The sequence below is a fragment of the Convolutriloba macropyga genome, chromosome 8 (assembly GCF_964194025.1).
Source record: "Convolutriloba macropyga chromosome 8, txConMacr16.3, whole genome shotgun sequence".
In the NCBI taxonomy this organism is placed as follows: Eukaryota; Metazoa; Xenacoelomorpha; order Acoela; family Convolutidae; genus Convolutriloba; species Convolutriloba macropyga.
Window position 1 is genome coordinate 64,368,418 of NC_134475.1, and position 17,550 is coordinate 64,385,967.

At 35.0% G+C, this 17,550-nt stretch overlaps 1 protein-coding gene across 1 annotated transcript in view; it reads left to right on the top strand.

Moving 5' to 3' along the window:
- Positions 1–7,854: 7,854 nt before the first annotated feature.
- The window catches only part of LOC142344917 (uncharacterized), a 38,488-nt gene continuing 28,792 nt past the window's right edge, over positions 7,855–17,550 (top strand). The window contains exon 1 of the mRNA XM_075396987.1: positions 7,855–8,145. The gene's annotated coding sequence lies outside the window, so the exon portion shown is untranslated. The remainder of the gene's footprint in view (positions 8,146–17,550) is intronic.

Genomic DNA, 17,550 nt, shown 5'->3' on the forward strand with positions numbered 1-17,550 from the left:
CTGAAGAAGAAACTTTGAAGTGGACAGAAAAGCCTGAGTATCAGTCGTCGCAGTTACTGAAGATCTTGTTACTGTATGTCTTCAGCAATCGGAAATACTTTGGGACAAGCCAACAATAGTAGGTGCCTGTATATTGGATTTGGCGAAGAAGTTCATGTTCGAGTTCCACTACAAAGTCATGAAGAAAAACTTTGATTGTAATTTGCTTTATTCAGACACAGACTCTTTTGTGTATGAAGTCGCTCGAGAGACTTTTTTGCGGAACTACAGCGGAAAAAGTCGGTCGCTGAACAGTTTGATTTTTCAAACTTCCCATCTCAATACCCATTGTACAGCAGGGAGAATGCCCGTGTCACGTTGAAATTCAAAGATGAGATGGGAAGCAAGCCAATTGCAGAGTTCTGTGGACTGAAGCATAAGCTGTATTCTATCAAGCTCGCCGAAGGTAAGTATAAGTTTTTTTCACTACCACTACTGCACCATACATACAAAGACATTCAACAAAAGCAAGCATATGCTAGACGTTAACATACAACTAATTTTTTTACTGCAGGCAGGAAGACCAGAATGAATTGGAAACAAAACAAGTTTTTTTTCAGGTCCCGCTAAGCAGTCAGCAAAAGGAGTCACAAAAGATGCACGCCGCAATATGACACATGAGCTGTACAAAAGAACTCTCTTGGGGGGTGAGGTGGTGCGTTTGCTCAACACCCGAATAGCATCCAGCAACCACAGGCTTCACACGATTGTAAACAAGAAGTCGCTGTCAGGCTACGATGACAAACGTTTCATCTTCAGTGACCAAGTTTCAACGCTGCCCTATGGTCACAGTGCAATAAGAGAAGACATGTTTTTCCGGGCAATAGTGAATGAACCTGATTGGGGCCTGGATGATTTTAGCAAAAGCGAGCAAGAAAGCGGGCAGCAGGCCCAGGATAGCTCGCTGCAGGCCCAGGAGAGCTCGCTGCAGGCCCAGGATAGCTCGCAGCAGGCCCAGGATAGCTCGCAGCAGGCCCAGGATAGCTCGCAGCAGGCCCAGGATAGCTCGCAGCAGGACCAGGATAGCTCGCGGCAGGCCCAGGATAGCTCGCAGCAGGCCCAGGATAGCTCGCAACCTGTAAAAAATAGAAACCAGCAGAAAAACAAGCACCAAACACAACAGTCAGCAAACATTCCACAATCTAATAGCATTCTAAACACAAGTTTCAACTCAATTCCCGACCCAGGCTTTTAACAGCGAATTTATAGCGAGGATGAATTGAATGAAAATTTGGTAGATTTTGACAATTTGTCAGAGTTTTTTGACAGTGGTTCTTCTACGGACGCAGCTTGCGATGGTTTTATTCTAAGTCAAGCGATAGAAGATTCAGATAGCAGCCCCCAACCTCCAATCACAATTGACGAAAAACCGCCAGCCAACCTCCCAATAACGATTGAACAACAAAATCTGCAAGATCAACCACCTACCAAAAAGAGAAGACGAGCAGGAATCATAGAAAGTAATAGCGAAGAGGACTGAAGAACCAAAACAAAACTAAAAACTCTTGTCTCATCCTGTGTTTGTACCTATATTGTCCAAAAAACACTGGCAGTCGGGCTTATATGGCCCAATTGGCTTTTTTTTTAAAGTGAAATTTGTACCGTCCCCCCTTTTTGGGCTAGAAATTTCTTGTGTATAGTGAGAGCTTGTGATGGTGCACGCGTGAAGTGTGAGAAAGTGAAAGGTGTAGTCCAACGTACCAGGAGGGGTTGAACTGTCACAGCGTGTGACGGAGCACAGTTCTTCCTGCACATATCAGACTGTATCAAAATTCGTTTTTGCATTAAAATTTGTGTCGCAGTCAACTTATTAAGTCAGCTTTTCCGCTGCCATACATGCAGGGTTTCTCTTATTCATTTTGAAACCCAATAAAGTTCAGTAGAACCGGATTTTTTGAAAAAATAGTTCCTACCCATATATCCGGTCTACTAAAAAAGATTTTTCTTTCTCAATTGTTGCGCAGGGTGATGTGTAGTTGTCCGTTGATACCCTCTTGGACAACGCGATATTGAATATCAAAAATTCGTGGATTCCTACACTTTCCACAGTGGCAAATATGGAGGTCGATTACACTTCTGTTGAGACAGAAAACCACTTTTCTCAAATTTCTGATTGGATCTAAATATTTTTATCACGTTCCTCAAATGATTTTAGGAACTTCATAAGTCGTCCAATTTCATTCATCAGTGTTCTCCGTTTCAGTATTTAATCTGTATTAGGAATTTTTTTTAATGATTAGGAGTTTTTGGAAGAACGTCTTTTTTCCAAAATGAACAAGAAACTTGCTGTTGACCTATTGAGAATTTCTCATATTGCAAAAAAAATTAGTTTTCATATATATTAAGCAAAAAATTGTTATAACTTACTTGGTTTGCTACTTGATTCTACCATTAGTTCCTGTTTATCGTTCATTCACTCTGACTGGAACAGCATTAGTATCATAACAAAAAGAAATGATCGGTGAGCTCAACTTATTTTTTTAGACAACAATTCTAAAATCACTTTGACAAATTTTAAAAATCTGCACAACAAATACAATAAAATTATAGCCCCCCCCCCAAAAAAAAATATTTACAATGATGGGGGGGCTTTGCAAAAAATTGTTATCTGACCACTAAGCTGGGGGGGGGGCGATAAAGAAAAACCCAAATTATTCAGAAGCTTTCTCGTTTGTACCCCGTCCCAATGGGGAAATTAAAAATATTTAGAACTAAAAATCAGACTTACGTAATAAGAACGTTGATCTCCTCTTGTATTCTGCTGGATGAAGCAGAATATCAAAACATCAGTAGATTGACCCGCAGTTGAGAGTTCTGCTGGATGTAGTAGAATATAAAAACATCAGTTGATTGAACAACACAGTTGAGAATTTTTCAGAAAAAAGTTGGCAATTATTTTTCATGAATCCTGCTTTGATGAAAAAATATTTATACTATAATTCGATTTTAAAAATATTAGCTGACTATTTGTTGAATTATTTGGTTTATAGGTTTATGTTGAATTTTTAGTTTCAGATAGTAAAAGTCTCCCGAAACAATTCTTTATCTGTTCACAAGAAAAAAAAATCACAAGAGAGACTTTCACTGTTGAGCAAAACACAAAATTTAAAAAAATGCCAACTTTTTATTTGAATGTTCAAGCAGGCTGATTGTAGAAAGAGCTGAATATATAGGAAGCAATAACTGGCAAGCTGAATGTATAGGAAGCAAAATAACTGGCAAGCTGGGTTGGAAATAGTCAAATTTACAAATGATAGCTATCTTGAAATATTCAATCTGGGATTTCTTATTTGCAACAGCAGGACTTCAGTTTTTTTAACCAAAACATCGTAAAATTATCACAGCTTTGATCCCCCTTACCCCCTCTTTCATCTGCCGAAAATTAAGTTTTTTGAAGTAGGGGGGTTTCCAGAAAAATTTAGATAAATCCAGCAATTCTAGTGTAATATTAAGTAAAAGTTAGGCTAGGGGAAGCTTTAATATACGTATGCTTTTATAGCTCAGCCAGTATAGCGTGGTAATTGCCATAGTTCTTTTGTTTAGCACCGAGAAAGCAAAGAGTAATGGCGTCACTTTGTCTAGCACGACTGAGTAATATGGCGGGAAGGTTAGCAAAAGTTGCAAAGAGTTTGAACTAGTTTATAGCACCGATGAATGAATTAGCCGAATAAAGCACCAAAGATTTGAATAAAATCAAAATTAGGGGGGATGCCAGGGGGCGTTGTAAACTTACAAAAAAATTTGCGTTGCAGAAAATGTCCCAAAAGTGTCCCCCCTAGGGGGACACTTTATGCATTCCAATCTTAATACATAGTGTCCCCCCCGTTGAGACCCCTGTCAGCTTTTTATACTACTTGTCTATATTGACAGTATTATGCAAACTTTTTTTGAGCGTTCATGTTACAAGTTAGCGTTCTTGTTAATGATAACAAGAGATAATACTAAAACACTCTAATCCTTAATAAACACTATGTACATTCTTTTGAAAACAGGAGATAGCTGGTAACGGCAGCAGCCAAATAAAAAAATTTGATACCCAAAGTTAGTTTTTAAAAATAAACAAAAATTAGAAAAAAATATAGATTTTTTCAAGAACAATAAAACCAGCCGAGAAAAGTTGATTGGTTGAGTTATAGCAATATGGAGTTAGAAATATAAAGTGATAGTATGTATTCATCAACCACTCTTTTTCTCCTACAAAATTAAAAAAAACTGCACACAGCTAAGTTTTTTTCACACAACTCATAACTGTATGAACAAAATTTTTCCTGCATATAAACAATTTTTTTGAATTTCAATTATAATTGAAAAACAATGGGAATAGTTTTATTAAGGACGTTCGAAGTATTAGTTAAACTTAAAAACACCTGAAAAAATTCAGTTCCCTCTCTCTTCAATTAACCTTTCCTGAAATGCTGCAAAAATTAGCTGCTTGAAGGTGTCAAAGCCGGCATAAATAATAAATTAGGTGTTTTTTTCAGTTCCTTCAGAAAAATTAAATTTTTAATTTTGATATAATAATTATATTATTTTGATATGTTAATGGTAATAATATTTGTAATAAAAAAGAATTTTTTCACAGACGATGAATAGCTAAGAAATTATATATGTTCATTGCTCAAAACTTGATTATTTTTTTCTAAAAAAACTCCATTTGCAAAAATTTCAAATTTTCGTTTTTGTCACTCGCAAAAAATTGAACAATTATGTTGTCGCCTATCAATAAATTTCTGCCCAATGTTCGAATACACAGTTTAATCATTTTTTGAAGTAAACAAATTAAAATGTGAATTTTGATTGTGATTTCGAAATTTAACTCCTGCTTGTTATATGTCAAATAAATTAAAAATTCCACATTGAACTTTTAGCAATAAAAGTTAAAACAAGAAGATATTATGCAAGGCGTGAAAATTCCTCGCATTGCTTTGGACAGCATACCTTGCATAATGCAACTTGTAATACATTGGAAAAATTTGTACAGAAACTTATTTATGTCTCTGAATTAAACTTGCATTTTACGTCGCTGACACGGAATTGGTAACGGATAAAAATTCAAAAATCAGTAAAAACTAAAAGAGTATGCGTGTCGCTGAAGGCGCCGTCAAGTTTGCATGAAATGAGTATCTGCCGCGGTATATAATCCTAATTTCTAGTGCAACTGATACTAAAAATGCATTTTTAAACCAAACTATTGTTTTGTTTTTTTCCTCTTCGTACGGGTAGATGCTGAATTTTGAGTTAATCATGTTTCTCTTTAAATCAGAACACAGCTTTTTAGATTTCTCATGATTTTGAATACTTTTATTTGTGTCTTCAGCGTTTAGCCCGAAAGAAAAACAAAGCAGAACAAGTATTGAGTGTTGTTCTTCAAACTTTCGCAGAAAACACAGCAATGCTCGATAGCGAATACAGTTTTTTTGTATTTCAAATGATAGAACAGCAGGTAATATCTACACTCTTTTGAAAACATTTTCTGTTAATTTGCTGTAGTTAGAAAAATATAGTGAGATCGATTACTGTCATTTTTGAAAACGATTTAGAAATTACCCTACTTTTTATATAAGATTTCAAAGATCTCCTGCCTTATCTACCCGAGTCAAAAACAAAGTTAATCTTGTATGACTTTGCAATTTTATTTCAAGATTAACTTTTTTATCAGATTCTTGTGAAGATTACATTTCTTTTCTCACAAATTCCTACGATATTATTGTTTCTTACAAGATTCTTAGAAGATCAACTTTTTCTTGCAAGATCTTGCAAGATCTTGCAAGATTAACCTTTTTTGAAAATATACTCTCGTCGTCATCGTTGCGTTGCAGTTACTTAAACAACTGAGCAACACATAACAGCAAAAAAATTCCGTGCTCAAACGTGCATAGAAACCGCTCCGCAAGCAATGTTCCGCATTTTAGCACATTTTTATTTCGTTAGACTAATGGCAAGTTCTTCCAAACGAAGTTAACCTTACAAGATTGTTGCAAGAATCTTACAAGATTAACTCTGCCTTGTAAAATCTTGCAAGAATAATTCTGTGTTTTAAAATCTTATTTGATCATTTTTTGCAAGAATCATGCAAAATCTTCCACGATTTACTTTTGTTTTCGACTCGGGTACACAATCAAAAAGAATTGAATATAAAGAGAAATAACAAAATCTGAAAAATTGACATTTTAATTTTTCTATTTATACAGAATTCAGAAACCCAACTTTTTCGTTATTATAGTGGGAAAAAACTGGAATCTGATTTTCTGTCAGCCATTTTTTACTAGTTGTCATTAACACAAATGGTAGAAAACGAACTCGCGCCGTTTAGAACGAGAACATAAAGAGCATAAGAAATGATATACTGTTTTTTATAATCCATATATTGAGCCAGCTACCCAGACAGTCACTCAACCGGATTCTTTTTTGATATTTTCCTCAGTTCCAGTTACCTTTTTAGCTGCCTTTTTAGTACTGAAGTGGGAAATTGATGTCCCACGGCCACTCTCTTTTTACACATTATCATCTGCAGTCCCAGTCATGTCTGTCTTTTGTCTGTCTATATACGTATACTAACGTATACTAACAGACTTTCACCCTACGCACGTCTCTTTCCCCAACGCAGTCAAATTAGCCCCGCATTTCCGTTCCGTACCTTTCCCTTTTTACCCTGTCCCTGGGCAAACTTGTTGGATTTTTTGTTTTCCTCGGGTTTCTTAGAAAAAAAACAACATTACGCGTTAACCGAGTAACAATTCATGTTATTACGTACAGTGATAACATTACATTGCATCTATTAGTACAGAAGCAGCAAAAATGAGATGTGATTGCTGAAATATTTTGTGTTATCAGCTTGAAAAAGCAAAATAAAAGGTGGTTATCATCAGGTATAACAACTATGTTGAACATATTTGCAACTGGAAACATGCCGGCGCCGCGGCACATGTACCCGCCAACGCATACATTTCAATCCCTGGCTGATTATTTGATCACACCAACTCGGTACTGCTTGCTGCGTTCGCCCGCTGCGCTTTTGAAATCAATTTCGCCCGCTGGGTTAAACCAACCGTCACTGTACCGTTTTCAATGGATAGAGGGAATTAGAAATTGCTACACAATCGCAAAAAAATTGTTTTTCTTAAAGAAATTTTGTTTTTTGAATTTTCAGTGTCAAATTATTTCAACTACTTCACAATTTCAAAAAGCTTCTAACAAATAATAGCTTGTACTTTCCAAAAAATGAAAGTTTATAATTGAAATTACGTCATAATAGCTTTCCAAACTGATGTTACCATGACGGTTTGTCAATCTTAATCAGTTCCTGTCATTTTTATCAGATTCCAAATCACAAAGTCTCGACAAGCAGTTAGATCGCTGTTTCAGAGGCTACTAAATTTTCTTTTTTAAAAAAAATTATTGCCTTTTATTTTTCCCCCTCAGCTTCCCAACTACAGAATAGAATTTGCAAATTTTTATAATTGTCTAATTTATTAGTTGTTTTCGCTTTTTTTACTAATAATATAGTAAATATTTTAGAAAAATAATTGCGTTATATCAGTTCTTGATTTAATTTGAATTTAAGTGAGATATTTTTTCCAACAATTTTTTTTTACGGAATCGGCTAAAGTACTATATCCACGCAAGGCCCGTTGCGCATGTGTGTGCCTTGATTTTGGGTGGAAGTTGAAAATTGATAAAATTCCCCGGATACAAGAGCCCTTCCTCACTCTCTCATTCAATCTAATCAGTTTTTCCCCGAAAACTGTCTCTGATTTTCCTGCTTCCTTCTTACCCCCCCCCCCCCCATTTCAACCATAATTTAAATTCATACTCTTCTTTCTCCCATTTTCAGTTCGCGTATTTCATCAAATTCTCTCTTTCAAATTCTTCCATTGGGATTTTTTTTTTGGAACCTCGCCCTCATTTTATCCTTTGTGGCTTGTTTATTTTTTGGTAATGTTTACCCTTTATCCCTTGTTTACTCCGCTTACATGCGGGGGGAGGTATAGGTGTTGTTTTGTATTCATTGCACTCTTTTGAGTATGTGTGTGGGTGACCAATATTTACGTGTTTTACCATTTTATGGCCTACTCTATTGAAGCTACGAGTTAAAAATTAAAAAAGGTACGTATAACAAGTTACCGATAATTCAACAAGCATATTTCACTATTACTCAATTTCAAAACTGCCAGATATATATATATATATATATATATATATATATATTTTTTATTTTTGGCGTGTGGATAAGTCATCGCTTATAATCTAACGTTTAGATGTTCATCAAATCATTAGAATTATTTTTGTCACTCAATTATTACTATACAAGCTCCAACTGGTAAAAAAAATTTGATAATATCTACTCATTTTTGATGTTGGTTTCCAATATTGTGTCCAATAATACAAAAAAAATTAAATTAGCTATGCTTAATCGTCCAAAATGAACCCTGAAATTGGGAAAAAACAGCGCAAAGGGCAGTTTGATGTTGAGAACATTAAAGACTCCTTTTAAAATTTTTTAAAACGAATTAACAGAAAACAATCCTCTTTGAAACTTTTTGAAACCTATTTCATTTTCTGCGTACAAGGTTAAAAGTTTTCAAACCTCAAGCTAATTATAAACATTTATAACCTGAACTGTTTTTCATAACGCTTTGAACTTAGAAAGACAATATCTTCTTTCCGCTTCCCTTTTATCGCCTCTCTTGTTTGGGAAATTGAAAAGTTGAACTATTCGACAAAATTATTGAAGAAAAAACAGAATTCAACATTTAGCTAGCGTGATAAAAATGTTATCATAGATACACGTAAAATTTAACCTGGTAATTTAACCTGGTAATATGTAAGATGCTCTCAAGATTTTTTTTGGCAGGACAACAAGTTATACGAAATTTGCAAAATTCCACTTCTTTCTGAAACTATATTATGATATTATGATACGCTATCAAGAAGTGTATAATATGAAGTTTCAAAACTGAGATAACGTAACCTAAAAAGGTGGTTCATGAGATCAAAACATTTAAACAAAAATTTTTTCTTAAGAGGAAAATTCATGGTCGGTGTTTTTTCTCTTTGCTGTAAATTCACCCTTCAAACTGTTCCATTCAAGTAAATGACGAGTTACATTAATGATAAAACAGCCAATTGTTGTTTCACGAAATTATTGAATTTTGATAATGAATAATTTTTGAAGTTCTCGGAGAACTTTCTGTACCAATGACTGTAAAATTATTGACTTTTTTCATACTAAAAAGTTTGCCTATGAAAAGACTACATAAGAACAAAATTAGAGGAAAAACAATCTTTTAGAGAAACAACAGTTTGGAATATTTCCTCTGCACAGTTTCATTTTTTCTCTAAAAACTTATAATCCATTCGATAATAGAAATAAGACTAAATTTAAGGTATGCTTGGTTGGGGAAATCATGATTGAAATCATTTCTAAGTTCAGTCGATTCTCAGAAAGTTTTCTTACGATCAGCCTTGTGCCCATAAATCACCATGGTGCCCACGCAATTGAGTATTTGCCTTTTATTTGTTCCCAGAAACCCTCACAATCGGGTCTTCAAAATTTCGTCATCATCAACCCACACAATCGGATTGAACGGAAGAAATGAGCATTGCCCCCACTCATTGGGTGACAAGCAAATTCGCGCACAGCAATAACTGGGCAACTAAAATTGGGAAAGCCGAGACTGTAAATTAACCATTGTGGGGCTGAGGGTGTTGTCGCAGGAATGAGTCTCATAACAGGGGATCTCTGGCGATCAGCATTGTGGCTGAACCTCTCATTAAAGTCACTGAGACTCCTTGAGATAACCGATTGTGAGCAATTGATAAACCAGCTGGTTGAAAGTTTCGGTTATCGGCAAGCAAGGCTATACGTTTCAAAGTTCTTCGAACCAAATCTGAGAAGCCCCCGAAAGATACAAACGTGAGTGGTACGAACTGGATACCTATTTCGGCACATTTTTGGGCATATTGTTCATATTTCTTATCTTCAGCATTTGTCAGAGCAAAACCACACCTCCTCGCCGCATCTGAAATTAGACTGGACGGCAGTGGGGAAGTTATGGTTACGTCTAATGCAGATGGTTGTCCCACTGACCAGCTGGGCAAGTATATGTCTCCTGGCCTTGAGTTATTATCTGGAATCAATTTTTTCTGTTCGCAGACGGGTGATAAGTTTGCGGTCGGGCAAACAGCAAATATTCTATCCCTCACTCTATCGTGCCGTGATATCATATCCCCCCCCGACCATGACAGCTTAAAGCGTGATCACCAAGCTTGTCCAGTCTGCCGTTTTGACAGTAAGGGCAGTTAAGGGAACAGTTAAGGGTAAGGGAACACCAATTCGATACTTCAATGCGGCTCTCAATTCATTTGGCTGAAGGTGAAGGCCCAGACTAGGGATTGGAGGTGCAGAAAGCCAGGCACCAGATTGAGGCAACGTTAGTGAAAGCAAACGAGCTTTCTGCCGATTTGAAATCTGATTACCAAGAAGGTCAGAAAAAGCAGCATCGTCAAGTGCCTCCTGGATCTTGTGTTGTGTATATTGGCTAATTTCTAGATTCTCCAGTTCTTCCACAGTTTCTTTGAAATTTGGTTGTCTGTAATTTTCTCACCGTTTATTTGTTCAACTAAAGCGTCTGCCTGCAATCCTGACCCAACAAACGCCGCTTTCAATTGGTCAACTGCTTGTCTAATACCAACGCCAGTTTTGTTTATTGGTAGACAAGCCTGCTTCCAAGCGCTGTCACTTATAACGGTGCCTAACATATTCTCGAATGTTGTTCTCTGAAGGTTGTCAAAATCCTGCAAAGAAACAGAGGATTCTTCAGATGGAGTGTTACATCGCAGGGAATATACCATCTTTGGGGCACCAAGACAGCTTAGAAGAATTCCAAGTGCACAATGTGGGTCGTCTAGATACGCCAGGTTTTCGAGTAGTTTTTTTATTTTGTTGACTCTTTTCTCAAAGATGCAGCAACAAAGCTGGGATTGCCGATGGCAGCGCCCAAGAACTCAAGTCGTCCTTTGCTATTTCTCTTTACTCTGTTGTCTATAGCGTTCAGATCAACGGGTGACCAAAGCTCAAATTTTTCTATTCTGAGCTCTAAACCGCATCCTTCACCCAAATTTGTCAACAATTTCAATGCTGTGCAAAGTTGTTGGTGAGTACCAGCAAGGATGCCATCATCTAAATACCAATTATGCTGTAATAGATTTGGTATCTTTGTTTCAATTTCCTTAATGATTGGCCACAGAGCTATTGAATACAAAAGCGGCCAAAAAGGATCCCCTTGTTGAACTCCCGATTGGCTACTTAAGTATGTGTTGTTAAAATGCAAATGGTTGTGTTGTGAGTAGCAAAAAGTCGCAAAAGGGGCAACACTAGGTAAAAATCTTGCGATTGCTTCCAAAACCTTGCTTCTTTTTACCGAATTGAATGCATTTTTGAAATCAATCTGCAATATTCCGGTATTTTTTGATTTTTGCAGTTTTTCAAAGGAAACTCTTGTTGCGTGTACTATCCCCTCAGCACCACCCTTGACTGCTACTTCCAATTGTTTTGTGTTAAATAGGTCAGCAGCTTCTGAATTCGCTTCACGAGCTATGCATTTAGCAATAAGACGTCAAATGACTTCCCCAACTACGATAGGACGAACCCCACTTTTCAACTTTTTCAATGCAGTTAGTGTTGCACTACATAGTATAGGAGCAACGAATTCGGGAAGCTGACCCCTGCTGGCTAAATTGACGAATTTCGTTAAACTAGTGATTGCTCGCTTTGACTGATCAAGGGCACCACAATTTACTGCATGCAGCAGATGCTCGGGATACATTTTTGACGGCCCAGTTGCAGTAAATTTGGAGAACGACTCGATTTGGGAGAATACTGATGCCTCTTTGAATTGAAATGCATTCGTGTTAGCATCTTGATCAAATTGGGGATCAGGTTGCTTTTCCTTAGGGTGGAGCTTTTTAAGTTCATTCAACGTTGTAGCATTGTCAGGTGCGACGCCGTCAGAAGACAGAACTTTCGCTGCCCTCCCAAACTGCCCCTGCAGGCAAAGAGATTTCGCGCGGCTTGCTAAAGCGTCTATTGACTCATTGCTAGTTTTTTTTGACTGCTTCATTGAGGCCGCCTCGTACCACAGTGCAGCATAATCACCTGATTTCCATCGCTCAAGTCTGCTCAACAACTGTCTCTTGCTGCTGCTTGTGTTTCTTACCCCCACGACTAGACGCGCGTAGAACACATTTGCTAATTGCAAAGAGCTTTTTCCAATTCTCTAACAATTGCGCGTGTAAAATGCAAACATCGATAACGGATGTTAGTAATTCTGACCATCTCACACGACATTTTACAGGAATGAACCTTAGGGTAGGGATGTGCTTTTTGCTGATGGTTTCGAGGTCTGGGAGTTCATTTAGATTTATGTCTGTTGCAGCTGGATTTGGTGAACTCGCGGATTGCACAATCTCGTCTATCCGCTTCGCTAAATCGCGTGGTATCTTGTTCACTTTAGACAGTAAAGGCGTAAATTGCGAGTGGAGCACACCATCTCATCAAAATTCGGTCCCCACTGGTCATATCTAATTTTAGTTTTTCCAAGATGATGTTCGATAACAGATATCTGGTACAGTTTATCTTTTTTGTCGGGGTAGAAAAGTGTTGTTTTGGGGGGCACTTGAAAGCGGGAAGCGGTGTCATCAATTATTAAATTATTTTTTTGCTGAGTCAGTCCCGAAGATGAATTGCATTGTTTTGCCCCCTGACTAGGCTCTGTAGTTTCGTCAGTCTCTGCTACCAAAACTTTTTTCCTTTCTCTAGTTTTTATAACTGTTAACATTGAATGCGCAATTGCCTACCAAGTTTTTTTATCCCACCAGATAAAAAAAAACTAGGGCGGGGGTCGTTTTGGTTAGATCTCACCGGTTTGAGGTCCACATAAGCTGCTGAAGAACCACTACATAATTGATTTGCTCACGTACACAGTGCTTCTGATATGATAACAGCCAAAAACAAGTTGGTGGGGGATCAATCTAGGGTGCTCAAGATTCATTGTAAAATTCGATAATTCTGCTGATAAAATTTTTAGCGGTGATTATTTATAAATATGGCACAGATTTCATTGAACAATAAAAAACTTAGAGTGTTTGAGGAACAATTACTCTGAGAGTTAGATTGAACTACTCTTCCAAATGTCTTTAGATCAATTATTTCGCGCGTTTTCCTCATTTGGAAGAAAATCATTAAAAAACAGTAGATATATTCGAGAATTGGGAAATATTTTAAAAAAAAAGAAACAGTAATATAAACAGACACGAAATTGTTTTACAGGCATATGAAAAAGTTTTATGCGCTGCATTGCTGGTCCCAATCATCACGGCCTTCATAAATGATTTCTAATTTCTTATTTCAAATTGTACTCTCTAAAAAGCGAAGTACAACATATTAGCGACAACGGCTTTTCGTGTTATCTTGCAACTTGTTACCAATGCTTTGTCGAGGCCAAAACAGACGCCAATTTCCAGCTTCGAGAGTCCGCCGAGTTTTGATCCAAATAAAAAGTATCTTCAATTTTTCTACATTCTGTTGATACAAACAAATTATTAATTTACTCAGAAACATTTTGAAATGCAATGCAAAAACTTTTAATTTCATTTCAAAAAGTTAACTAGATAAACACTCAAAACTTAAAAAATCTTTTCTCGTTCATGGACAAAAAAACAAAGACTTGAAAATGTCACCATATCTTTTTGTGCTGGTTTCATCTGTATCTATTTTTGTTTTGAAACTTCTGTTTGAAAGTTTTAATGAAAACGTGGAGTTTTTTTAAAAATAAAATCAAGTCTTCTAGCGACAATTTAAAAGAATTTTGGAATCACAATCATAACAGAGACAAACGGAAGAAAAACAAAAAGAAATGCAAAAAAACGAGTTCATTCCAAAAGCGTTTAATGAAATGCTCAAAAATGTCAAAAACTTTGAAAACTTAACCTAAATAGGGCATTCCGGAGACAAAAGATAATGGGACAAACACTATTCTTTCATCATCTGTAATGCATTAAAAAAATTTCATTGTCTCTAATTCTTTTTGGTTCAAAATCAGCTTCTTTATTGATTCGTTTCAAGTATGAGATGTGTTTCCTTGATAATAAACAACGACTTCTTTATTCATGAAACATGAATTTGCTATTTTGAAAATGTTGCTCTGAACTTCATTAACTTTTACTTTGATTTTCTGCGTTTATATTATAGAAAATATTCATTTTAATTTTGCTATTTAGGTGACTCTAAATAAATCAAAATTTGAATGAACTATATACGAAAAACCAAAAAAAATACAAGCTTTCTGCAGAAACAACAGTGTGGAAAAGGTACTTAACAAATTGTTTTTCCCGCTGTAATTATATAATCCATTTGATAATTCTGCTTTTTCATTGTTTAGCTCTTACTATTCACCAAAATATTATAGGGTTCACCGATTTGCAGGTTTTGATTGATATATTGCTGGGAATGTCCCCTTATTTTTTTTATGTGTCTAGTTTTTGTGCTTTTGAAGAAAATACGAAAAATGACAAAATCAACAATTATTGGATTCCAGAATGGTAAAACCACAATCGATAAATAAAGATTCTCTGAAAAAGCAAAAACAAAGAATAAAAAAACAAATATGCATTGCAGATATCTAGAAAGGTATTGCTGGTCCCATTCATCATAATTCTTATAATTGATCTCGCATTGCTGGTCTTGCATTGCTGGTCCCTCTACCTTGCATTGCTGGTCCCCTTCATCAAAATTCTTATAATTGATCTCGACTTGATTTTAAAAAGGACAAAATTTGTATTTCGTACACTCTAAAAAATGTTCTATTTCATGAAGTTTTCAAAACACCAATAAAATTGCTTTTCAAACTTCCCCAAATTTTGTAGTTGTTTGTATGTATTTTTGCGCGTGATTTGAAATGTATTTACACACTCTCACAAACTTCTGTAAGACCGTTAGAGCTATTGCTTACGAATCCTGGTACATGAAAACGCGTCACCACAGACCAGAATTTTACGTCAGCCAGTATTTTTTGTTTTAAAAATTTTCTTCAACATTCTTGTGAAAAAAAACACTCCATATAAGCATTCAACAAGGAATAGCGCTAGATCTTGAATATTCATTTCATTTTGTTTCCTGATGGCGTTTTGTAGATTTAATTAAAACCTGGAAATTGGTTTTTTAAAAATATTAATAATACAAAGGAGGATAATGGTTTTTATTATATTAATTTTATTAGAGTTTTAGTGCTAATGAAAAAAAAGAATAATAATAGTAGTGAAAAGCATATTAAAAAACAAGAATTAAGATCAAATGAAACAATAAAAAAATCATCATTAAAGTAATTACAAATTGGTATCATCAACAAAGTTCACAATGATAATACATAAAATAATAATAGTACCTTAATTAATTATATACTTAATTAAACTAATATTAAAAATATAATAACATTTGTAATAAAGACAATATGATTAATAATATAAATAATAAATTACAATCTAAAACAAAACAGTAAAAATTTTGAATAAAAAGCGTTGTTAATATTAAAATTATTTTTTTAGAATGAAAAACACCTTTTGACATTATTTTCACTAACCCAATTACGTCCGGTAAGTTGAGCTGTAAGTAAATCGAAAACCAAATGGAGGCATTTTTTGTTAATTTAATTGCAAAATTGTTATGAAACATTTTTACCCCGTTTTTATGAAAAGGTCAAGTGATGAGTAGCTGTCAAAATTATTTTAAATTTCAAGCCATCTTTAACATTGTTTAACGAAATAATTCTATCGGTAAAATCAAACCATGGCTTTGACTTGATTCCTGAAGGTTTTTAGCAAAAACCACTCATCTCACGTTTTTTTTGTATTTTTGGTTATTTATGGCTTTCAAAAATTTCAAAAAAGTTTCTTAAGTTCTGAAGTATGAAGTTCATACACAGGCATTATATATATTCTGATACACAAACCACTTCAAGTGTCATTTTTTCATGAGTGTCTGTAATGGTTTTATCATTTTTTCCGAAGAACGAAGATGTTTTAAAGACGACTTACTGCAGCTTCCATATACGAAAACAACGTATTGTATAACTGTGTTAACATTTGCTATTATCATCATAGACTGATTGGTATCATTAGAAAGCTCGTCCAGTGCAAATATTGAATTGAAAACATATTCTGAATTTCGTTCTTTACATGGAGTTATCGAGATTTTAAATTTTTTGAACTTTCGGCCAAATTACGTTGGTTTCGTTCACATTTTCCGTAATTTTTATCTCAATTTTTGTCAATTTTGCTTAAATATGTCAAAATTGTAAACGGCCGTGTAACTGGTTTTATCTTCAGAGATAGAGGAGGGTTACTGATCTGATCAATACAAGTTTTTTGCTAAAAATTCATGCAAGGTTTTTCAAAATTTCTTTTTTCGTCAAAAATGGGAGCAAACATGCTTCTTTAGCCAACTTTCTTAAATTTTACTGAACACCTACAAACTGCGGAAATACTCTTCGTAGGTACTATAGTAATATATGCTGCAAAATGAGCTAGTGTTTCTCCCGCTAGCTTCAAGAAATTCTGGAATTACAATTTTGCGAGTGTTTTGCAAATATAAACTCGATAATTATACAAATGCAATATTTTTGTTTGAAATATGGGAAAAATTTTGTTTAAAAACTGATGTATTTCATAACCATTTGAATAATGAAGAGTATTTGTTTAGACGTGCATTAATATAAAGGCTGATCTTGATCTCATGAGGGATTTCTACAATAAAAACGTTTGTAGATTTTATTTGGGCTAGGACTTTTTTTTCAAAATTTTTTCTTATTTGTAGGTTTCGGATTCGATAAATCTTTTTATCGGATTCGGTTGAGAACTAATGGTTTCAGTAACTTTATAATATTTAAAAACACGAATTTCAAATCAGGGCTTAATTGTTCACAGAAAATATTCACAAAAATTAGGGCCAGAACCACATACTATGGTTTAAGAATTAGGCTAATGGTTTTTTTGACTTTGAGCAGATGTTTTCGTTGAGATTAATGAATTCCTTATTTTTGGATTTCATTTGTTATAACTTTTGAAGCCTATTAACTTCCTCCAACGAATCAATGATTTAACTGGGTTCTTTAACAGCTTTATAATTGGATCTATGTAATGCTATCAATGGTTATCAGATGCGTTTTAGGGTTTATAATATTTTTGTTTTAGGAAAACGCCAGTGAAGTTTTGAAGTTCTCCAACTTATTATCCTATTTCTGACCAATTGTAGCTTAGTGTCAACATATACAGGCATGAAACTATTCCAATTGATGTAAAAAATAATCCTTACAGTAGTTTCTATTTATAATTAAAATTTTCTTGTCTTTATTACTACGAAGTTTCAAAGAATTTGCCTATTTGCTTTATTTGTTGTTGTTATTCGTTCCCTTTTTGAATTATCACACTAAGCATTACTACAATTGGCGTTGAAAA